General features: G+C 35.8%; 1 long non-coding RNA gene across 1 annotated transcript in view; it reads left to right on the top strand.

The window, feature by feature from the left end:
- Nucleotides 1-22,668, top strand: part of LOC122806502 — a 41,540-nt gene that overhangs the window by 14,231 nt on the left and 4,641 nt on the right. Inside the window, exon 2 of the long non-coding RNA XR_006365515.1 lies at nucleotides 9,131-9,301. This is a non-coding gene — a long non-coding RNA (uncharacterized LOC122806502). The remainder of the gene's footprint in view (nucleotides 1-9,130; nucleotides 9,302-22,668) is intronic.

Genomic DNA, 22,668 nt, shown 5'->3' on the forward strand with positions numbered 1-22,668 from the left:
CTTGCTATGTTAAACTCGTTTAACATAGCGAGACAGGTTGTAAAAAGCAATGGAGATCTTGCGTTCTCCGTTGCTGTAAAAAAAAAAAAAGAGTTATACTAATGGAAAAAGTCTGGGCGACTGGGCCTTTTTCCATTACTGTAACTCTGATTAACAACGTGCATGCTGACCAATCAGTGTGCACGTTTTGGAATATTAATGGGGGGGTCATTGTATAATATTCATTAATTCACATTCTCATTCTCTCAGTCTCAAGTTAATTGTGCTAATATTTTAACATTGTCCCTGTTTATTTCTGGATGTGTCCCTGATTCTGTTGAGATTTCTCCCCAATTAATTTGAGAGGTAGGTGGGCCATAAACTCCCATTGATTTCTAGTGGCAATGCAGATTCCAGGGTAGACCAGTTCTCTTGCACACATACTCAGCCATTGCGTTCTAATGTTCTAGTGGTGTATTACAAATGGAACCTTTCTGGTACTTCAGTATGTGATCTCTTTGCCCCTCCAACCAACATCAGCTGTCCTAACCTTTTTTTCTCCCTGATTTCTCCTGTGGGAGATCAAGCTGAAGGCTGCCTAGCAAACCAGTGACCAAATGGACTCCATTATGCTTTCAGTTGTTTCCTATGACAAGATCTTTCAAAAAGCTGAGCTTTTCAAGACCAAGATAATTGCTGTAGCTGCTTTTTTTATCATGATATTCCTGCTGGTTCTCTCTTCTGCATTATCTTCTTCATAAACCCATCCAACTACACTCCTTCAAGAAGATGTTGTCTCATCATTCAGGCAAACTGCACCCAGGCCATCAAGTAAATGAGGTTGTCAACATTGTGTCTCCTGCTCAGGTGACAGGCAGAGAGATTTTGTTTTCCCAGGTGAGTGGCTTCATTCATTAATTCCCCTCTAAAGTCATATATCCTAAAAACTGTCTTTGTCAAATTGATAAATTTCTTTTTTTCTGCAACAAGTAATGGTGAAGACCCATTTTGGCTTCCATTTCCCTTTCATACCCTTGATCATTTTTATCTTTCTGAACCATAACAAGATTAATGGTTTCCTCTTTGAAAGTTCATTTTGCAGCTATTTTCAACTTTCATTAAGTTCAGACTGTTTTTCTTGCTTCCCTGAAGGTTTAATAAAGCCGCTTTGTGAAGCAGTTTTCTTCTCAGGCCACACATTAGGGATGCTGTCCCACCTTGAAATATTTTCAAGACTGTGAAGCTAAGTGTTTTGACAGTTGAACCCATAGCCTCTACTTATACTAACTGTTGACATGGAAGACCTTTTTATTAGCAGCCATTATTTCACCTAAGAGAATTTCTGAGTTATAATCTCTTTCTGTCAAATTCCTTTAATTTTCCACAAATAATGGGTGGTATTTTGAATAACCCATCCTTCATCCATATGGCTGCCACAAAAAAATACCATTAAATTACTCTATTTATGTGCTTAATTTTTCCCCTTAAATACTCCATACTGACTTTCTTCATTGTATGAATGTACACAGCTTGGATGTTGCTTGAACAGAACCAATTCTTTCTGCAAGAATCATTTGTCATTTTAGTTAAGTCAAAACAGGGCAGCATATCCTTTCCAAAAGCCTAACAAATTGAACTGATTTCAGGTACTAAAAATATGGAAAGCCTCTTCTGCAGCTCCTAGGCCTCATTCCACTGGAGCAATGGCTACACATGTGGTCTTTGCTGTACAGCCACTCTTGTGCAGCTGTAGATTAGCCTTTCCTAAGCACCTGCTGACCATTATGGATAAGGCAGCCTGCCAGTGAAAAGGCATACTTGCTCTAAATGATTAGATTATCACATTGCATTTTGTTATGAAAAACATAATAAACGTTTACAAGACGCAGTCAGAGTACATTCTACAAGGACACCAGCTACATCAGCAATGTATTTCAAAAATGTTTCTAAGGAAAATATTTTAGAAGCTGCCACATGAACTATGGTCCACACCAAATACTGCAAATTGAATGTACCAGTAGTAAGAAGGGTCTTGGCATGGCTGTGCTACAGTGGATGCTTTAACTCTCACCCTTTTTAGGGTACAATGATGATCTAGTGTTACTTTGACCTAAGTAAAGTATATAGTACAGCTGTGCCTGACAATATGTAATACAAATGTAGGCCTTCAAGAAATGTTTACTGTCACTGTAAGCTACTGCACTCCCCTTGCCATCAACATCTGATGATCACAACCCCTAACACCTTGCACCCAGGGCAACTTTCCCCTTTGTTCCATCCCAGTTATGCTTCTGAATTTGTACATATTTATTTATAATGCAACTGGATCTGTTTCACATCACCTTGTTTTATTTATTGTAATAATGATATTTAGTTTTTCTTCAAGGCAGTAGTCTGTCACAATCATAGTTCCCTATTTGCAGGCTAAAACTATTCTAGGAACAAAAGCAGGCTCCTAGCAACAGTGGCTATGTAAATGTACACCTATGAAAATTCTATGAAATTTCAACACAGGACCAGTTAAGGCCATCTAAGGGAATATAATCATGCTGATGAAACTTTAACAATCATGCTGATGAAACTTTAACAAACATAAAGACATAGGTAAACTGAATGTAACACAAATGGTATGATTTATCACTTCTTAAAGATCTCTTGGCAATGCTTACACACTGTTGTACTTTCTGTGTGTCCATATAGAAATGCATCTTCAGATCACTGCTGTACACTATCTATGTAGATGCAAGCAGATGGCCTTTTACAATACCACCATAGTATCTTTTGGTGACAGCTTGTTATTTGATTATCAGTTCTATATTACTAACACAGTCCCGAGTCCTGCAGTACAATATCTTTCTAAGATGAAACAGACACATTGTACTGGATTGTAGGGAATGTAATCCTTCTTTCATTAATCGCCAACACCTCATATCTGTTTAGGTGCATAGTGACTGTACAGTTACATACCAGTCCAGGTCAGAACAATATAATATAGTGAAAGGAAGCTTGTATGCTGCCTTTGTATGGTGTGCCATGAGGGTGCATGCCTCAGGCATTATCTTGGAGTGTTCCATCATCCTAAGGGAACGTATAGTATACAGCTGTGCCTACAGTTACACCTTACTTAACGAATAGCTCTGATGATTGGGATTACTGCCTGCTCCACTGTGTGTACTTTACATTCACTGGTCAGCAGCGGTGCTCCTTAGTGGTGTCTACCCTGCATACATAAAATACAACACCATGGTAGCATTGGATGGAACTGTTGCTCTTGCAAAACTGACTGGTAAATGGTGTTTTGATCTGTATCATCATTACTGTGTGCTGTGAGTGGTGATGACAGTTGCCGTTGCACCATAACTCTCAACTTCATAGAGAAAGAAATCTGGATAAAGCCATACTTAATGGGGGGACAAAGGCCCAAAAACAGGGACAGTTTTTTAAATATTCCTCTTACAAACCTAGGAAGGTGATAGGACAATAGATTTTGCATTAACATACATTTTCTGAAGGGTATCTATTCTGAAGCTCAAATGTCTGTCATTATTTTCTGATTTCAATCTTCAATGATTTGCCAATAATTTGACAGAAAACCAAAATTTTATGAGAAAGACCAAAAATATGAGGCAAAAAATCTGGACAGTTGAGAGGTATGTGTTGCACCTCTGAAGAGCGTTTTCTTCAGTTCGTCTCCTGTGATGTAGGCTCACAACTCCAGTCTTGTTGCTGCTGCTTGTGGCATAATATTGTGACACATCAGCAATGCAGCTGCCTCTCTGGAACTTGTGGTGGGGGGTGAATATGCGCTTGTGTGTTTTTATGTATCCTGTGTGAAAATGCATTTGTGCATATACCTGTATGTGTGTGTTGTACAGACAGTATTTTGAAATCACATACTGACCGGTAGTTTTTCACTATTATATATTCTTTACAGAATGATCATTTGTCTTTTTTTCCTGCTAAGGATGCAGCAATAGATGGCCTTTGCACTTTCTTTAATTGCTACAAGTACTTTATACAAATAAATACTCACAGCCCTTTTGTGAGTGCAGCATTTCACATTTATCTGTTGGTGTTCTTTGGGATCATACTTGTTTTCTTGTTATCCCAAATCATTGTGCGTGTTTGCTCCTTTTATATATGTTTGTGTCTGTGATAAGTATGTCTTTCTGACATGTTCTAGTTATTACTCCTCCGTTTGGTAACTCTCCTTTCTAGGGCATTGCTTTCTACAACAAGTGTATATCTGTGTTGAATGTCTGTGTAAATGGCAATATGTTTCTGTTAATATTGACACCTCATGCACCTTCATTGCAACGTTAATGTGAATAAACACTGGTATGGTACAGATAACTTTCTTCCTGACTGTGTGTAGCCAGAGTTTAGCAGCCACTGCTTGGAGATTACATACTCACTGTCTTTGCTGGATTGATTGTGCTACCTGCTTACAGACTGCTGTATTAGTTGTTACATTTCTACAGTCCTACTTGTTCCTGCTGTGCATTTTGTCCACTGCAATATTACATTTTTTTCAAGCAGTTTTGTGCATCTGTGGGATGTTATTGTTGCATGTGGGGCTTGCGTTTCCACTCTAATGTCTGTTGGTAATTCTGCAAATTTGCAGTTACTTTCTGTTCATTGTACAGTTTGTTGTTTCAGGAGCTTTTTGCACTGTGATTCTGCTTGGCCCATAGCCATTTCAGCTTAATAACAGCCTCCTCTTACAGCTTCAGTGCTTGTGATTGCCTTGTATTTCACCAAGCCTCACTGTTCAGGAACGGTTCTGTCTATTTTATTGCAAGGTATTTTTGTGACTCTGTAAGCATATTTTGTACATGTTGCACAAGGTTACTGTTGTGAGCACTGTGACAAACTTTTCGAATAGCTAGGTGTGTTATTCTTTCCATCCTTTATTAATTTATTTTTCTTGTTCTAGCCACTTTAGATGTAGTCAGTTTTGTTCATCTATCACAACATTTTTCTGCTGTACCTGCGCTTCTAGGTAGCTGCCTTCCATTTAAGATGTCACTGGGTGTAATGCACCATGGTCCTGAATGTGACATATCATATAGGACATTTAAAAAAGTATATTTCAAGATATTAAACAAAAGTTGTTTAATAAGAGCAAAATAAAATCAGGATCCTTTTATCTGTATCATTTTTCTCCAAATGTGTACAGCTGATTTAATTTCTAAATGAATAAATACATGCTTTCCTGCATCTAACCCTCCAATGTAGTTCTTTTACAAAGGGCAGAAAAAAACAAGCTACTAAGTAAATTCTGCTGTTCTTCTCTTTGAAAATGCCAGACTTTTGGCAAAAGTTATATAAGAAAAGCAGACTTTACTGATACGTGGATCTGTGGAAGGTGCTTCAAAGATCAAAACTCTGAAGCGCTTCAAAGAGAAGCTTAAAGACATACATATTTCATAAACAGAAGTGATATCAATGTGTTTTCAGTATTCTTAATTCCACTATTAATTATTTCTGGACTTATCTTCAAGAACATAAATGTGTCTTATGTAACTTGCGTAACTATCTGACAATTTGTCTCTATACATACACTCTGACCCTTTGACCCTGCAAACTGCATTTTTGCAAGTGTGTTTGTTGCATAGCATACATTTCAGTATTTTAATTCATTAGATGTGAAAAACAAGGATAATTATTTTAAACAGAAATTGTCTTTGCGGCAGAAAGCAGCAGGCTGAATTGTGCTGGTCAAGCATATTGTTAATGCATGTTATTTATTAGAAGTCTTTAACAAAATGCTGGATTTTTGGTTGTAAACAGCTTAAGTATTTGACATTTTGCAGTGCATCCGTACAATACGTTTCTTCAGGTTTTGCTTCAGACCTACTCTACGGTTTAGTTGCAGTTTATAAGATTAATTTATACGTTGAATTTTATGTCATGTAGAATGTTATAGGCACAGCAGAAAATATCCTCATTACTGACTGTTGGACAGATCAATACTATAATGCCAAAGATGTAATATGGTCATGCTAAGTGTCAGAATCAAATTCCCACCCCAGTGTGCATAGTTGCTTTCCATTAATTATGTATTAGATGAAAGAAAGAGAACAAGACAGAGAAAACGGGTCAGAGAGGAGTGGAAATGCTCTGCATGATTTTTGACAACACAGCAAATACATAACTTAAAACATCCTCAGCATATTGTCTGAGATTAGGAAAGGCTTACCATGAAGGGGAGCCATTTTCACAACCATTTTGCCCCTCATGGTCAGCCTTTCTGATTTATTGACTGTCCTGTGTCTGAGGTTTCCTGTTAGTAAGTGTCTTAGTATGGAGGGCAGTCTCATGGACAGGGTTGCATGCTAGTGCAGTAATCTGGGAGGGGGTTAATGAAAATTAGAGATGTGTTGTCCTCCAGAAATGCCAGTGGTTCCCAACTTATGCAGCTGAGAAATTCAGGGAATTGCTCAACAGCAAAAAATGTCATTGTTGGAGGAAAAAGTGAATGTCATCGAAAGATGGTGGTCATCCATTCACTTCTGCGGAAGCAGTTGCAGTGCATTATGTTTATTGAAGACACTGAGAAGGGGGGGTGTTAGCGTGTGGGTGTGTGTGTCTGTCTATCTGTAGGGGTGCGAATGAAGGTGTGTGTGTGTGTGTGTGTGTGTGTGTGTGTGTGTGTGTGTGTGTGTGTGTGTGTGTGTGTGTGTGTGTGTGTGTGTGTGTGTGTGTGTTTGCATATCTGCCTGGGTCAGGGATGTAGCCAGTGAATTCCATTTTTTACTCAGAGCTGCTTATTGCTACCCTCCTAATCTATCTGGCATTTAAAAATGGTTGTGCCCCTGGAGCTGTGCCCCTCCCAGAGTTAATGTGTGTAACATTTTTAACTGCTCAAACAAAAACTATCAGAGTTTTTTTTTTTTTTAGATTTGCAGTCCCCTCTGTAAGAAAACTACATACATGTTAAGAGGCATAAATCTAGATTATTAAAGACATAATATGGCTTGATAAATCCCCAATGTTTCTAATATTTTCAGAAAAAAAAATGTATTTGTTAGAGTAAAAGTATGCCTGGCTACACCCTTGGCCTTGATGATTGAAGGCCAGAAACAATAATTGAAGTTAGGTAGGGAATCAAGAGTCTGGATGTGTGTGTGTGTGTGTGGGGGGGGGGTTAATGGGAGAACTATGACCAGCTGTGAGGAATGGAGCTTGTTTGTTGATGGGTGGATTTGTGTGAGAGGGAAGATGTCTGTGAGCAGAAGTGTAGGCAGAGCTTTCCATTTTAGTAGTTTGTTATACTGGTGTTCCTCAAGCTCCACCTCACATTTAAAAATGCACATTTTTCTAAACACAGCCTCCTATACACCAGAAGTGTATGCATCAGTTTCATACATTTTCTCTACAAACTTAAAAACAGTTTTCAGGTGATTAATCATTTTTCTCACCAAGTTGTGTGTAGGTCTATGCTGTCAGCATTCATTTACAGACATTTACAGATTTCTTATTGCTTCTACAGTTCATAATGTTTCTGAGAGAAGTACAAAACATGTATTCAACTGAGTACAGAGAGTATGCCTGGGAGAGTGCGAGCATGTGTGTGTGTGTGTGTGTGGTGAGAGAGAGTACATGGGACAATAGGGAGAAAACTACCTCGGTCAAGTCTGTTAGATTGCAATTCAGAGACATGTTAATGAAACAATTATGAGGTCTCTCTCATTGCAGCTACTGCTTGCAATCTGAATGAGTGGTGAGCACTTTTTTTGAATTCCAGGGATGTTTTTCCTTCAATTTACTTTCTAAGTAAACACAATAAGCTAGTTTTACATGCAGACCCTAATAATCCCTTACTTATATGTTCTTCGTTTCCTACCTGCTCATTTGTAATCCATGTAATGTCCTACAAAGCTGTACCTTAGCTTATACTTGGACAGAAAATGCTGCAGATCTAGAGTGTACTTTCTGCAGTCTACAAAATACACTGATACTTACAAGTAACCATATTTACTTTTCTCACTTAAAGACCACTATTGATTGCCTAGTTTTTGTTAATTCAGGAGGCTGAAATGGAATTTTTTTTTATTATTTTCTAGCCACTGCAGAAATAAGGATAGGGAGGAAGTTTAACCTTTTTAACACTTTGAGGTACAGGAGTGTTGAATAATATAAGAGATTTTAGAATTACTGATTATCTGTAAAAAGAGCTGCAAAATCATTAATTGACTTCCAATATTCATTCAATTTTATACAGTCATAAAACATATGTGCCCAATCAGCATTAATTTCTACATTACATCTTTTACATAGATAATGGAAGTTTTATAGGCAGATTCAATATATATTGTTTATCTTGTTTGATTGGTAATTCACCCATTAATGGAGTAAAATAATTCCAATAGGTATCTACATTGTAATAAGTTTCTTATCAAGTAATCAATCAATGTTGGAATAGATTCTTTAACTGTTATAGATATTAAATCAATTTTATTAATGAGATGTTGTCTAAGGTCTGAACTTCTAAAACAAAAGTCTCTCAGATCAAATTCTTGTTTTTTTAAGTCTAAACTTTTAACTTTATTATCATATAGCAACTGATACCCAGTACTTTTTATCATTATCTGTGACTAAATGAGTTCTTTCAGAAGTGGATGACAATATATTAACAGGTATTATTATAATGTTGTAATGATATTAGAATTCTTTAGTTAATTAATATTATATATAGATAAGATATCTGACCTGAATTGGGTATATATTTATTAAAAATCACTAATGAGACATTTTTAAATGTATATATAGGTAGTATTTAGTTTTTTCTTCATTGAATATATCAAATAGGGAAGAGAAAGATCCTACTGATGTAATTAGAACATCATCATCAAAAGCAAAATTTTTTTTTGAGATATTTTCATCTATTTCTTCAACCTCTATATCAGTACTGTTTCTGATCAGATTAGCCCAAGGCTTATTAATAAGTAAAGTAAATAGTAGTGGAGAGTGGACACCCTTGTGTACCTTTTAAAATGGGTATTTTTTTTAGAGATATGTTCCTATCTTAATGTAAGCCAATGCTCCTTTATATAGATGTTCAATGTTAATTCTGAGGCAGGGGAAGTAACAAAAATGTGAGCCAGTATGAGAATTTTTACAGATTACATTTTTCTTTTGATTTCAGGGTGGCTGCTTTCCCGCTTAAGTGCATTTACTCACCTTCAGGAACTGTCAATAATTTTCTCTCCAAGATTACATTCTTGCGAACTTAAAGTTGACGACTTCGAAATTTTCTGCCACCTTCGAAAACTCATTCTTCATAGAGTCCAGTTTGATGAACAAGCCGAAGAGTTTGGTAAGGTAACAATGTTTTTCTTTGTGTATGGAAAAAACTGTCATAACAAATAATCACAGAAATGTAGAATCCCATATCAGATAAAATCATTTGGTACACATAATCTACCCATTTCCTCATATTCTGGATAAGGTACAAATCCCTCTTACCAAGCATCTTATTTTACCCAGTCATTGTTTCTGTTGCCTTAGTGATGCATCATGCATTGTTGAATTTAGTTACTGTTTCTGGCCTTCATCCCCTTCTCCAATCAAATTATGCACTATCCTTTTTGAGAAAAAATCCATCATCTTCTCTTAGCTGTCCACTACGCACCTTCAGTGTGTCATCTTATCTCCTTAAATCATATTGTACTATATTATTGTATTTTATTCTGTTGTACTACTATATATGTTCTAGAAATAGTAATCCCATTTAATACCAATAGCCATTCATAATAAATAGTAACCAGTAAAGACCCCCAGCAGACTTAAAATATCTTCTGCCTGTTCTTCTTACACTGTTTGTGAGTACATGAACCATAGCTTCTGCTAAAACACAAATATTTTAATTGGACAATTTTTAAATATGTGGATTGAAAATTCTGCTTTTTATCAATTTTACTGAATATATATATGAAAATAAATGATTGAATTTTGTTCAGAAACAAGTATTTGTCTTTTATCTAAATAATGTTGATCTCAGAGAATACTGTATATTGGTAGGGGGTGTGGGGGTTCAATCCTCCACACCAGCATTGTGTGGGAAGTAAAACAAATTTTGGACAAATGTCTAGTTGTGGTCTCTGATCGCAGTTTTGTGCATTCTTAGAGAAATTGTCACTATTTTAGGGAGACCTTGAGACTACAGTAATACAATAATCTAAAGATATTACCTTACCTTTAAGTCATTTGGTGTAAATATTAACATCAAGTCTTTTGTTGAGCTTACTTTATAGTTCACTTGTTAAAGAACTTCTACATCTCAGAACTGGGAGTAAATCTTGGAAAACTCATTTTCAGAGCAGATTTATTTTTCTACATCAATTCGTTCAGTGGAATTTCAGGAGTTTAAAAACATACAGGTGGGGACTGTTTCTGTTTGAATCACTTGCTCATTTCCAAATTCCCAATACAGCCAGTAGCACTGCTACCTCACAACAAGAATTCTTCCATTTTGTTTTTCTTAGCTGGGGTACCTTCTCTGCAAAGTCTGCATCTCCTCCCTGTGCGCCCTTGTATGCATGGGTTTTCTCTGGGTAATCTCATCTCTTTCCACCTCCAAAGACATGCAGTAAGTTCACTGGCAAGGTTCCAAATTACCCGTACATGTGCATATAGTGAGTGGGGGAGTGTTATTCTGCAACAGACCAGTGCACTGCCTAGAGTAAGCTTCAAAGCTTTTTGATGAGTGGCTCTCAGAATAGTCTCTGACATTCTCATGTTGTAAAGGATAATGCAGGTTATAAGGAAATGGATAAGCACAGATGATCCTTCTTGAGTTACATATTTTTCCCCACAGTCATCATAGGAATTCCATGTATGTCTTGCCTGTGCCATATAACTCGTAACATGAAAAGATATGCTTATTTACTTTATCTTCCCCTCTTTTGAAATGTAATGCCCATTAAGCTCTATGAAACCCCTTAAAGTACTAAAATATGTCATACTGTACCTTTCCTTCTTTCTGCAAGCATATAAAGTTACTCTCTTCTATCTTTATGTGCTTATGGCTTCTGCTGCAAACTGTGCATCATCACTGTTACCTTTCTTTGAAATGCATCTACTGTCACTATGCCATTATGAGATCAGCAGCAGCAACAGGTGCAACTAATAGCTAGTTCATGCTGGAAAAGGTGAGCTTCTACCTCACCACCATTAACCCCTGCATAGGTTTGTGTAAAGGTTCTGAAAGTGAATTATTTTATTCTGTGTGCATTAAGCCTAATGTTGACAAAAAAAAAAAAAAAACAGATTTTCATGCACCTTGATCTTATGGCCATTAAAAAGCATAATCACCATCGTGCACAATGCTTGGTCTGTGGATGTTGTTTAAGGCTTTTGAAGATTCATGGCACACAATAATCTCCACCCAAATACTCAGACAGCATGTCATAGGTCATCAGATCCATTGTATGAATATGATACAGACAGCTCACATTTACATTTTAACTTAAAATGTGATCTGGGAAGACTGGCCTTACCTTTATCTTCTAATAAGCCACCTTTACCCACTGGACACTTCTCTTTGAGAGAAAGTCAGGTTACTGGACAGGCTTGGTAAAAAATATATACTTCTATTACTTAGCTACTAGAAATAGGAATTGCCAAGTAGATATGTTGTCTTTTCAAAAGGTTCATATAATATTAAGAAGATGCCAGATTCAAAAGCAAAGGAAAGGTTATTTCAACTACCAAAGCAGTTGACAAAGCAGGTATTCCCACTATAAACAGCTGTCATGACTAAATGGAAGGAATGTTTAGGGCATAAATGAAAGCAGTTTTCAACAGGAATTATGCCTGGGTAAGGAATAATACCTTAACAGATCAGAAATCTCTCATTTTAGATGCTTTTTTGAAAGGTAGCCTCTTAGTTTTTGATAGTTCAACTACTGATCTGGCTAGACTACTATATTAAAAAGGTAAAATGTCCAAATCTTCCCAATCTGTAATATCCCTGTTCTACATTAATATCAAGCTTCCAAAAATATCTACAGAGAATGCCAGTACCTGTTCAGCAACCTTATCCCACAAAAATGTATTAATTTGGATCAGACTACTCATGCCTATCTGCCCCCAGACAAAACTGTTGGGGTATTAACAGGTTAAATTTTAAACCTGACAATATTGTCAGTAGGAAGATGTTTGGATGGTACTGCTTGAGGGTGGATACCTTCTTGGGATATTCCATTCAAATTTGAATGAAAAAGACTTAAAGTATTACATTTATGAATTCAGTGATAGCTTGGGGGAAAAGAGGGGAAAAGTGAATTTAATGATCAGTCATGGAAGAAGTGAATTATGCCATGGAAGATGGGAATTTTGAAGGTAAGTAAATTGTTTAGATGGAATCAAGTCACCATGGTGCTCAACGTTCACCCCTCAGCCACAAAATGTTTAGAGGTTGAATATGAGTGAGGTGGGAAACAGTTTGGAGGTAACAGGTTGTGATTATGCTTACATAAAAGACTTGATGTTGCCGCTAATGATGATGTTAAACTGCAAATCCAACAGGAACTATCGGAAGCCATTAGATAACAAATGGTGACAATTCAGGAAAAGGCTGTGGTGCAATTAAGAGACTTGATAAGGTTAAGAACAAGATTACAGGCTTGGATAAAGCAAATAAAAATAATAATTTAAGGTTATACGGAGTTTTAGAAGGAAATAAGAAAAGTGATATATTATAATATAAGAAAGATGAAATTGCAGAATACACTGGTACCTTGGGTGTTACATTGACAAGTAACCCAAAAAGAGATTAATACCATGCAGCCTTTTTTCATTATTTATGCCGTTTGGTAGATTTTATTATTATTTGATATGCTGACAAAACTATTGTGCCACTGCTGAAAAGAGAAGACAGATATGGGAAACCCAGGCCATTATTTGATTTCATTTTTGATTTGTACTGAAAGAGAACAATATAGAAACTGTACCAATCTTGTAGAAAATTCAAGGTAGCAGGGAAAATGGTGTTACTTGAACAATATTACTTTGAGGTGAATTTAAAAAGCCATTGTTTTGTAGATGTAATGACAGAATGTAAAGAACTAAAATGTAAGTTTTTAATTTCTGGAACATTAAAGGTATTTTGTAATGGAACAGTTTTGAAATTCAACAATCCCAGTGATGCAGTTATGAAAATAAAATAGTGACCAGTAATGCTAAAGCCGTGGAAAATGGAGCAAACAGGAAAGGACAGGAATAAACCATATCTCTCAATTATTTGGTAGTTACAGGAAAATATTGATTTTCAAATTTCATGGCACCCTGTTATTTTAAAAGGAGTGTCCCATTTATATCATGATTTGTTTTTTTCCCATCACTCATCAGACATCTCCCATGGCTCTGACATCACAAGTGATGACATCATTAGAGCCATAATCACAGTTGATTTTGGTTATAAGGTGAGTGAGCTTAATGATCAAGGCTAGGGGATTACTACGTGAGTGACCATGGCACGGCTGGCCTTCATGGAGTCCACTAATTAGTAAATTTTGTGATCTATTTTCCTTGCTTCTTTGAAAAACCATCCACATATTAAGGTATATTCTAACACAGTTAAATCACAATTTAATTCATCACAGTAAATTAAGTAATAGCAGTTAGGCTACCCTTACAGTCATATGCAATAATGTCAGACAGCCATGACAATAATACATAGGAGTAGTTCTGATTGATATTGTGCAGAGTAAAAAGTCATACAGTAAAGCAGATTTAGTTTAACTAATAAAGAACAAATAGGGAGTCACTATCAAGATATTGGGTGAGTCCTGCCTGCTCGTGTGCAACACTTGTGGTAACAGAGGAAGGTGAGTGAAGGTGTATAGAAACATCCCCTTCCAAGGAAAAGACAGGGTGTCCACTTTCCAAGCTAGAGGACTTGGGAATCTGAAACAGAATAGAGGAATTTGTCTGTTTAGAGAGGAGGTAAAAAGATCTACCTGAGGAATACCCTGCCAATGGATAAGGTCCAGAAAGAAATCTCTTTTAAGCATCTATTTGTGAACTTGTATGCTGGACCTGGTTCAGAGTACGCCAATAAATTGTGTTCCAAGGGAATGTAAACAGCCTGAAGAGTAACTTGATACTGGACAGCTAGATACCAGACCTGAAGAGCTAGTCAACAAAGAAGGTAGGACTTGTATCCCCTTTCTTGTTGACATATTACATCACTGTAGTATTGTCTGTGAAAATTTTGATGGTCCCTGAATAAATGATGAAATGAAAAGCTTGAAGAGCTAGAATCAGAGCCCTCGTCTCCTTTATATTGATGTGGTCCATCCTCTGATAAAGAGGCCCGAGACCCTGACCCTTGAGAGAGAGACAAATGAGGCCCCTCACCCATCCCCTGTCTAAGGCATCTGTAAATAGCTCAAGTCATGACTGGATCCTGGAGCGGAAGCCCCAGGATGTGAGAATGTTGATGAGTCCACCACTGAAGCTCAAGCTTGAGACAAGGAGAGAATCGGACTGGGAAGTCCAGAAGGTGGCAATGCTGGAGCCACACTGACTTGAGATACCACTTTAGCTTTCTCGTGTGGAGCCTGACTAGAGAGAGCATGGAAATGGTGGAAGCCATGAACCCAAGGACCCTGAGGAAGTCCCCAGCCATGACTGAAGCTAGAGGAAGAAGAGACTGAAAAAAGGCAATCAGAGACACGGCCTTCGGGGCAGGCAGAGATGCCAGAATGGGGATAATCTAAATCCCTGTAACCAAGGAAAATATGATCCTGAGAAGGGGTCAGAGCTGATTTCTGAAAGTTTACAGAGAACCCCAGACTCTGCAAAAGCGAAATAGTAAACTGGAGGTCATTAAGCAGAGCAGTGTGGAAGAAGCTTGAATGAGCAGATCATCCAGATAAGGAAAGATATGAAATCCTCTCATCCTGCAAAAGAAAATGACAGGAGCAATACATTTGGTGAATACCCTTGGTGCAGTAGAGAGGCCAAAAGGCAAAGCAGAGAATTGAAAATGCAAGGAAGAAACAGAGAAATGTAAACATTTTCTGAAAGGGGATGGGTAAGGATATGAAGGTAGCATCCTTGAGATCCAGAGAGACCAGAAGGAACTGGGGTAGAAGATGGGGATATAACGACTGAAGAGACAATATCCTAAAGGAAGGAATCTTGCAAAAGGTGCTGGGCTGGGAAAGGTGCAGAACTGCTCTCCAAGTGCCCTACTTTCTGGGAATGAAAAACATACTGGAATAACCCCCCTCCCTCACACCTAGTCAGGAGGCATAGCTTGAATGGTGCCCTGGATCAAAAGAGAAAGGAGCACCTCTGGGAAAAGATAAAGTTGTTCCTGAGAAGGTTGAGTGATGCCCGAAAAGGGAGGAAGGGATTTTCAAACCATGAAATATCTTGGGCAGATAATGGACAGAACCCAATTATCACTAAATAAAAAATAAAGCTAAGGAGAAACCCCTGGGTCTATATTACGTGATAGAATTGTCAAATAGTCGAACACGTAATAGTTGACCTGTAATAATCGAACCGCCACAATGTCAAACGGAAAATAAAAACAAAAGAAAAGCCCACCCAAACAAACCATTTAAATGCTCTATGCAGGGGGCCAAGCCCCCTGCACCCTCCACACCCCCACTACTTAAATATACCAACTCTGAGATCGGACTACAGTGCAGACAATGGAAAACTTCCATTTCCGCACTGTAAGGAGATCTCCATCGAATGGTTTGACATTGTGGCGGTTCGATTATTATGGGTCGACTATTACGTGTTCTACTATTTGACCATTTGATCATGTAATATAGACCCAAAACCCCCAACAGGGCACTTATCTGAAACATGGCTTGGTAACCAGTACTAGTAAGCAGCAACAATCAGAACCTTGACTCCTAGAGTTTGGTGCACAATCTTCTTTATTTCGAATAAAACTGGACCACAACGAAAACAGTAAAAACAGTTATGAACAGCAGTACTAAGCGCTTTCACCCTTCCATGTCAGGGCATCATCAGAGTACAAAATATATTAGCCTAGAACGTCCCTTAAATACAAATACTTTGATTACTCTAATTGCATAATTAGGTCAATCAACACTCATTAACAGAAGTTTGTGTTGTGTTGGCAGTGAATGAGAGATGCATTTAAAATAAGTTAAAATAAAACTACTAATGCAAACATTAACCAAGAGTTTTAACCCATGTGTCACTTTGTTATAAAATTTTTAAAAATGTTTTGTTCATACTACAAACCCTCACACTAACGTAAACATTTTGTATAAATTTATTTAAATCTATTTTTATGTTTATATCACAAAATAATTTCAAATAAATTGTGTAGTTGTGAATTGATGTAATAAAGCTTTTTGCCAATAGTGTTGATTATTAAATGTAATAAATGTATATATAATAATTATTAAATAATAAATAATAAATAATAAATATTAAATATTAAGTATTAAATATTAAAAAACTAAGTGAACCTTATTGTTAAAATCTAATTTAATTTAATATTTATATTAACATTACATTTAAATTTAATAAATTTTATTTTATTTTATTTTAATAGTGTTTAACAAGAATAAGTTATATAATAATACATTGACATGATGACTTGTACCAATAATTATTAATTTTATAAATTGTGTAGATAAAATGAATGAAACATGTTAAAAATGGGAATAAGAAAATTGTTTGAATAATTTGTAACAAATAGTTTTAATGATTAAAGAAAATATGTACAAACTTATTGTACCTTTAGATAGATAATATCTAATTACGTGACTATTTTTGTATGTATATATAATAATTGTACAAATAAATAAAGGAGCTGTGAGAAACATATGTAGGTAGAAAAAATGTATACAATATGTATAAGATAAATAAGTAAAACATTGTGGGTGTGTGATTGGCTACTAAATAATTTGTGATTTTAACTTCAATATACTTGTAATGGAGACTTGTTCGTTGATACCAGGCCACTTATTGGCGTTTAATCTTAGTTGCCAAACACATTCTTTGGCTTCCAAAAGGGTCTTAATATCGCCCCCGTTGTACAACTTGTATTGTGGTATTCTATCTATAACAAAAAATAAAAATTTTTTGAAATTGACACACCGTACTGTGAATATATAAGGCACTTGTTTCTTTCTTTATCCTAATGTCACTGGTGTGTTCAATGATACGAGTTTTAGTTTTCTGTATGTTTTCCTATATAGAAGGCCTGACAACTTGTACAAGTAGCAGCATAAACAACCATGCAGGTGTTACAATCACAACTTCCTGGACATCTAATTGTTTTTCATAATTGTATATAGATAAATATGGTCCATTATTGATGAACCTACATGAACGACATCCACCACATTTATACATTTTGGATCTCATGTACATTTCATTCCTTAAGGGTTTCTCAAATAAATTCTTTAAACTTTACTAAAAGTGCATTTTGGCTTGTTACCAAGTATGTTCCCCAAGTCAACATTGATTTCTGTAATAATGTTCCATGAGTCGTACATCACTTTAACTATGTGTTGAGATTTTTCGTTAAAGGGAATGATAAAAGTGTCATGTCCAACATTCCTAATATTAGATGCATCTTTAAATGGTAATCCATAGTGTATAATGGGTTTATATAGTGTTGTCCTATTACTTTTTACACTATTACCAATTCTTGATACCAACTCCTCTGGATAAGCTCTAGCGGTGAACATGTTTTTCAGTATGATAAGCTCCTTTGAAAAGGCCTCTTCGTTACTCACTAATCTTGACAGCCTCACCATCTGGCCCTTAACTAAATTCGTTTTCTGGTGGTTCGGGTGGCTACTGTCAAAATGTAGAAATGAATTGGAGTAGGTTTTTTTCCGATAAATGTTAGATTCTACTTTACCATTTTGAAATGAGATTGTGATATCTAAAAAGTTAATCTTTTCGACAGAAGTATGGCTAGTAAATTTCAAAAAACTAGTCGTTGAACCAATGTATGTAATAAATTCTTTAAGCTCAATCTCAGACCCCTTCCAAAAGATTAAAATATCGTCAAGAAATCTTAGATAGATCAAAATATTACTCCAATAAGTACTAGTAAAAATAGTAAAAACATGTTCCTCCTCCCATGCTGCCAGCACCAAATTAGCATAAATAGGGGCACATTTGGCCCCCATTGCAACACCGTTTTTTTGTCTATAATGTTGACTGTTAAAATAAATGAAATTATTTTCTAGAACTAATTCCAACATCTGTGACAACAATCTAATTTCAGAGTTGCTGTAACCACTATGTTTGTTGAGACAAATTTCAAACAACTCAAGGCCTTCTTGGTGTGGAATCACACTGAACAAATTAACAACATCGATGGTAACCATACAAAAATCAAATTGACCATTGAAAGAATTGACAAAGGCACGTAACAAATCCAAGCAGTGCCACGAATCTCTAATAATGTGGGGAAAGTCTGTCAAAACTTTCTTACACTTAAAATCAATATAAGCAGCCAAAGCCTCTGTCTTTGATCCTTTAGCGGAGACTATAGGTCTAAAGGGAGGATTGTCGAGATGTTTGTGAATTTTTGGAATCCCAAAAATAGAAGGTACTACTGGGAATTCCACTGATAAATAATGATAAGTTTGTGCATCAATCATTCCATCCATCAAAAATTCATAAAGCAGCCAATCAATTTTAGTATAGGCCTTGTCCACTTCGTGTCTATTCACCTTAACATAGGTGCTTTCATCATCCAATAATCTGACCATCCTATCTATATAGTCACAAGTCAACATAATAACTACACCACCTCCTTTGTCTGGTTTCATTATTCTAAACTTGTTAGAACTGGTGAGCTCTTTTAAACAAAAACGTTCTGCTGGAGTTAGATTGTATGTAATACTAGTTTTTTCGTTTAGTATCCTTCTTATGTGTGTTTCACAAAGTTTTTCAAATATGTGTATAATGAGATTCTGAGGTGGTATAAACGTACTATGACGTTTAAGAGTGAGTCCTCCATCCAATGTAGTTGGGTTGGAATCATGAAAAAAAACCTTTAAATTCAATAACCTGGTATATGTTTTTAAATTAATCAGGACTTCACCGATGTCTAACTTGAAGGTTGGCACAAAAGTGAATCCTTTACTAAACAATTTTAAATGTGTGGTGTCGAATGTCTTGTCAGTAAAATTATACAAATTGAAACCCATGTAGTTAATAACTTCTATTCCGTTAGTTAGGTTTGTCATACCAGTGTTAACCCTTGTAGTCTTTTGTTGCACAGCTCCAACATCTGGATTTAAATGTAGTGTTAACAAAGTACCACCTGATGTAACGTCAAAATTATCAACCTCCACATTACATTGTGTCTCACTTTGTGCTACCATCTGCCCCTTCTGTTGCCTCCATTGTTGTAGTTCCTTTGAACATAATAATTTTGGCTGCCCTGCCTCTCCCTTATCCTCTCTGATCTCCTTAGGGCTGGCTGCTCTAAAAAAACTGACTGTGCCTCATCATTGTTGTCAAAATTGCCTCGATAGCGTGATTCGTGGTCACCATCAGCGTTAAAATCATTAAAATTAGAATGTGAATTAATATTCCCATTTGTATTAAAATTTGTACTAAAATTCCTACCATTCCCTGCTATGTTTGTGTTTCGAGTGTGATGTTGTGATTTCATATTTTTATATTCCCTAAAATGGTTGTAAACTCTGTTATTTTTGTAGTCGTTAGTATCTCTCTCGATTTTTGAGTTTTTAATGTCTAAGCCTTTAGTAATATATCTGTCTAAATCTCTAAAAATATTTTCCATTTTAAGCTTGTTGTACTCAAATAAAACATCGGCTTTAATACCTCTATCTAGGTTACACAGTTTATCCTTTAAAACATTTAACTTGTCATTATTATTTCGGATAATGAGTTTTAAAAGCTCAAAACCAGTATTATCAAAAAGTCCCATTAATTCTGAAAAAAGTGGTGTGCCTTCAGCAAACCCATGAGGCAGCTTGAAGATACGAAGTCCCTTGGGGACTTGTTTTAACTCTAATGAACGTTCCAAAAAGGCGTTATCCATCTGTAGAGATTTGAAAGTTTTTAATGTCTTTTCAAATTCCTCAAGCCTTGAATTGAGTGTTCCTTGGTTCGGAGCTGTAACAGAACCTGCTCTATTCAAGTTTGGAGCTGTTAGGAACCGATTGAGGTCAATATTTCCGTTTGATGAATTGTTCCTATGTACATTAACTCTTCGGACCGTCTGGTTGTGTTGGTAACTGTTATTAACGTTTGAAGGTATACCCGAGACATCTTCTCTCCCTGACGTAACTGCCTGACGCTGAGGGCTGGCCGATCGTTGCCTGGCAACTGCGTTATGTACACTAGTGTTTGGAGTTGAATGCAAAGTGAGGAGCCGCTCCTGTGAGTCTGTGATAATCATTTCCGATTCATTCCCTCCTAAATGTTGCTGCTCGTTTAAAGCTTTAATAAGCTTATTGGTGATATCTAGGTGCTCCTGTAGCAACCGCTGCATCATAATGACAGTTGTTGAAAAATCCAATAATCAATGCCACAGAATAGATTGAGCCTGTAAAAATTAATAAATACGAGCAGAATGTATAGTGCAACAGTGTTAATTCTTCAACCTAGCTCAGTAATCTCGTAATCTTTCAACCCAAGGCAAGATTAATTGCCGTTGCTGATGTCAGTGTTTTAGTGTGATATGAGGAAACTTCCCACGAGTTGTCTTTACCACAAACGGTATAGAAGTAAGTTGAGTTCAATCAATTGCTGTTGCTGATGTCAGTTTTAATACAATATGAGGAAACTTCCTACAAGTTGTCTTTACCACAAACGGTATACTAAAAGGTAAATTCAATTCGTATACCACAGCTGTCAATTACGGGTGACTACACTCCTTCGGTATGTTAATACAACTGAATGCTAATAAAGCACCAATGCTGAGCAAATACTTGTTTTTCACAATGGGCTTATGAGTACGATATTGCTTTGTTAGTAAGTTGCACACATTGCCTGCAAGGTAATACTTCTAACCAGCGGAATATAGTGAGTTCAACAATTGATGCTGTGTTGATTTCACTTTATAAAAAATAAATAATAAATGCAGGCTTACTTGGCAAGTTGCGCACGATAGCACACCCGCTAAAATTCCTTAAAGCTGAGTGCAGAGTGTTCAACAAATAGCTCGTTTGCTAAGTTCTGTTAAGTTAAAAGACAGTTTGAACTCAGTTTGAACACGGAGACTTCTTAGCTAGTTGCGCACGGTAGCACAAACGCTGAAATTCCTTGAAGCTGAGTACAGAGTGTTCAACAATAAATTCGTTGGCTGAGTTCAGTTTAATTAAAGGAAGATTGAACACAGGGACGTTCTTTTAAAGTTTTTTAAGATGCTATCAAGTCGTAAAACAGTAATTCATGTAGCAGTATTGGCTGAGTTCAATTAAAGAACAGTTTGAACACAGGGAGTTACTTAGCAAGTTGCGCACGATAGCACATACTCTAAAATTCCTTGAAGCTAAGTACGGAGTGTTCAAAAAATTGTTCGTTGGCTGAGTTCAATTACATTAAAAAACAGTTTGAACATAGGGACGTTCTTTGAGAATTCTTTGAGATGCTGTCAAGTCATAAAACTGTAATTCATATAACAGTGTTACCAGTCACTTTTAATCCGTTAGGTCCGGCACATATCCACAATCTAGGTTCGAACAGGAATCTGACGAAATTGAAATGTAAAACAAACTTCCAACCAAGACTAGTAAGCAGCAACAATCAGAACCTTGACTCCTAGAGTTTGGTGCACAATCTTCTTTATTTCGAATAAAACTGGACCACAACGAAAACAGTAAAAACAGTTATGAACAGCAGTACTAAGCGCTTTCACCCTTCCATGTCAGGGCATCATCAGAGTACAAAATATATTAGCCTAGAACGTCCCTTAAATACAAATACTTTGATTACTCTAATTGCATAATTAGGTCAATCAACACTCATTAACAGAAGTTTGTGTTGTGTTGGCAGTGAATGAGAGATGCATTTAAAATAAGTTAAAATAAAACTACTAATGCAAACATTAACCAAGAGTTTTAACCCATGTGTCACTTTGTTATAAAATTTTTAAAAATGTTTTGTTCATACTACAAACCCTCACACTAACGTAAACATTTTGTATAAATTTATTTAAATCTATTTTTATGTTTATATCACAAAATAATTTCAAATAAATTGTGTAGTTGTGAATTGATGTAATAAAGCTTTTTGCCAATAGTGTTGATTATTAAATGTAATAAATGTATATATAATAATTATTAAATAATAAATAATAAATATTAAATATTAAGTATTAAATATTAAAAAACTAAGTGAACCTTATTGTTAAAATCTAATTTAATTTAATATTTATATTAACATTACATTTAAATTTAATAAATTTTATTTTATTTTATTTTAATTTAATAGTGTTTAACAAGAATAAGTTATATAATAATACATTGACATGATGACTTGTACCAATAATTATTAATTTTATAAATTGTGTAGATAAAATGAATGAAACATGTTAAAAATGGGAATAAGAAAATTGTTTGAATAATTTGTAACAAATAGTTTTAATGATTAAAGAAAATATGTACAAACTTATTGTACCTTTAGATAGATAATATCTAATTACGTGACTATTTTTGTATGTATATATAATAATTGTACAAA

Source organism: Protopterus annectens, chromosome 7.part0 (assembly GCF_019279795.1).
Source record: "Protopterus annectens isolate FY-2018-M chromosome 7.part0, PAN1.0, whole genome shotgun sequence".
In the NCBI taxonomy this organism is placed as follows: Eukaryota; Metazoa; Chordata; order Ceratodontiformes; family Protopteridae; genus Protopterus; species Protopterus annectens.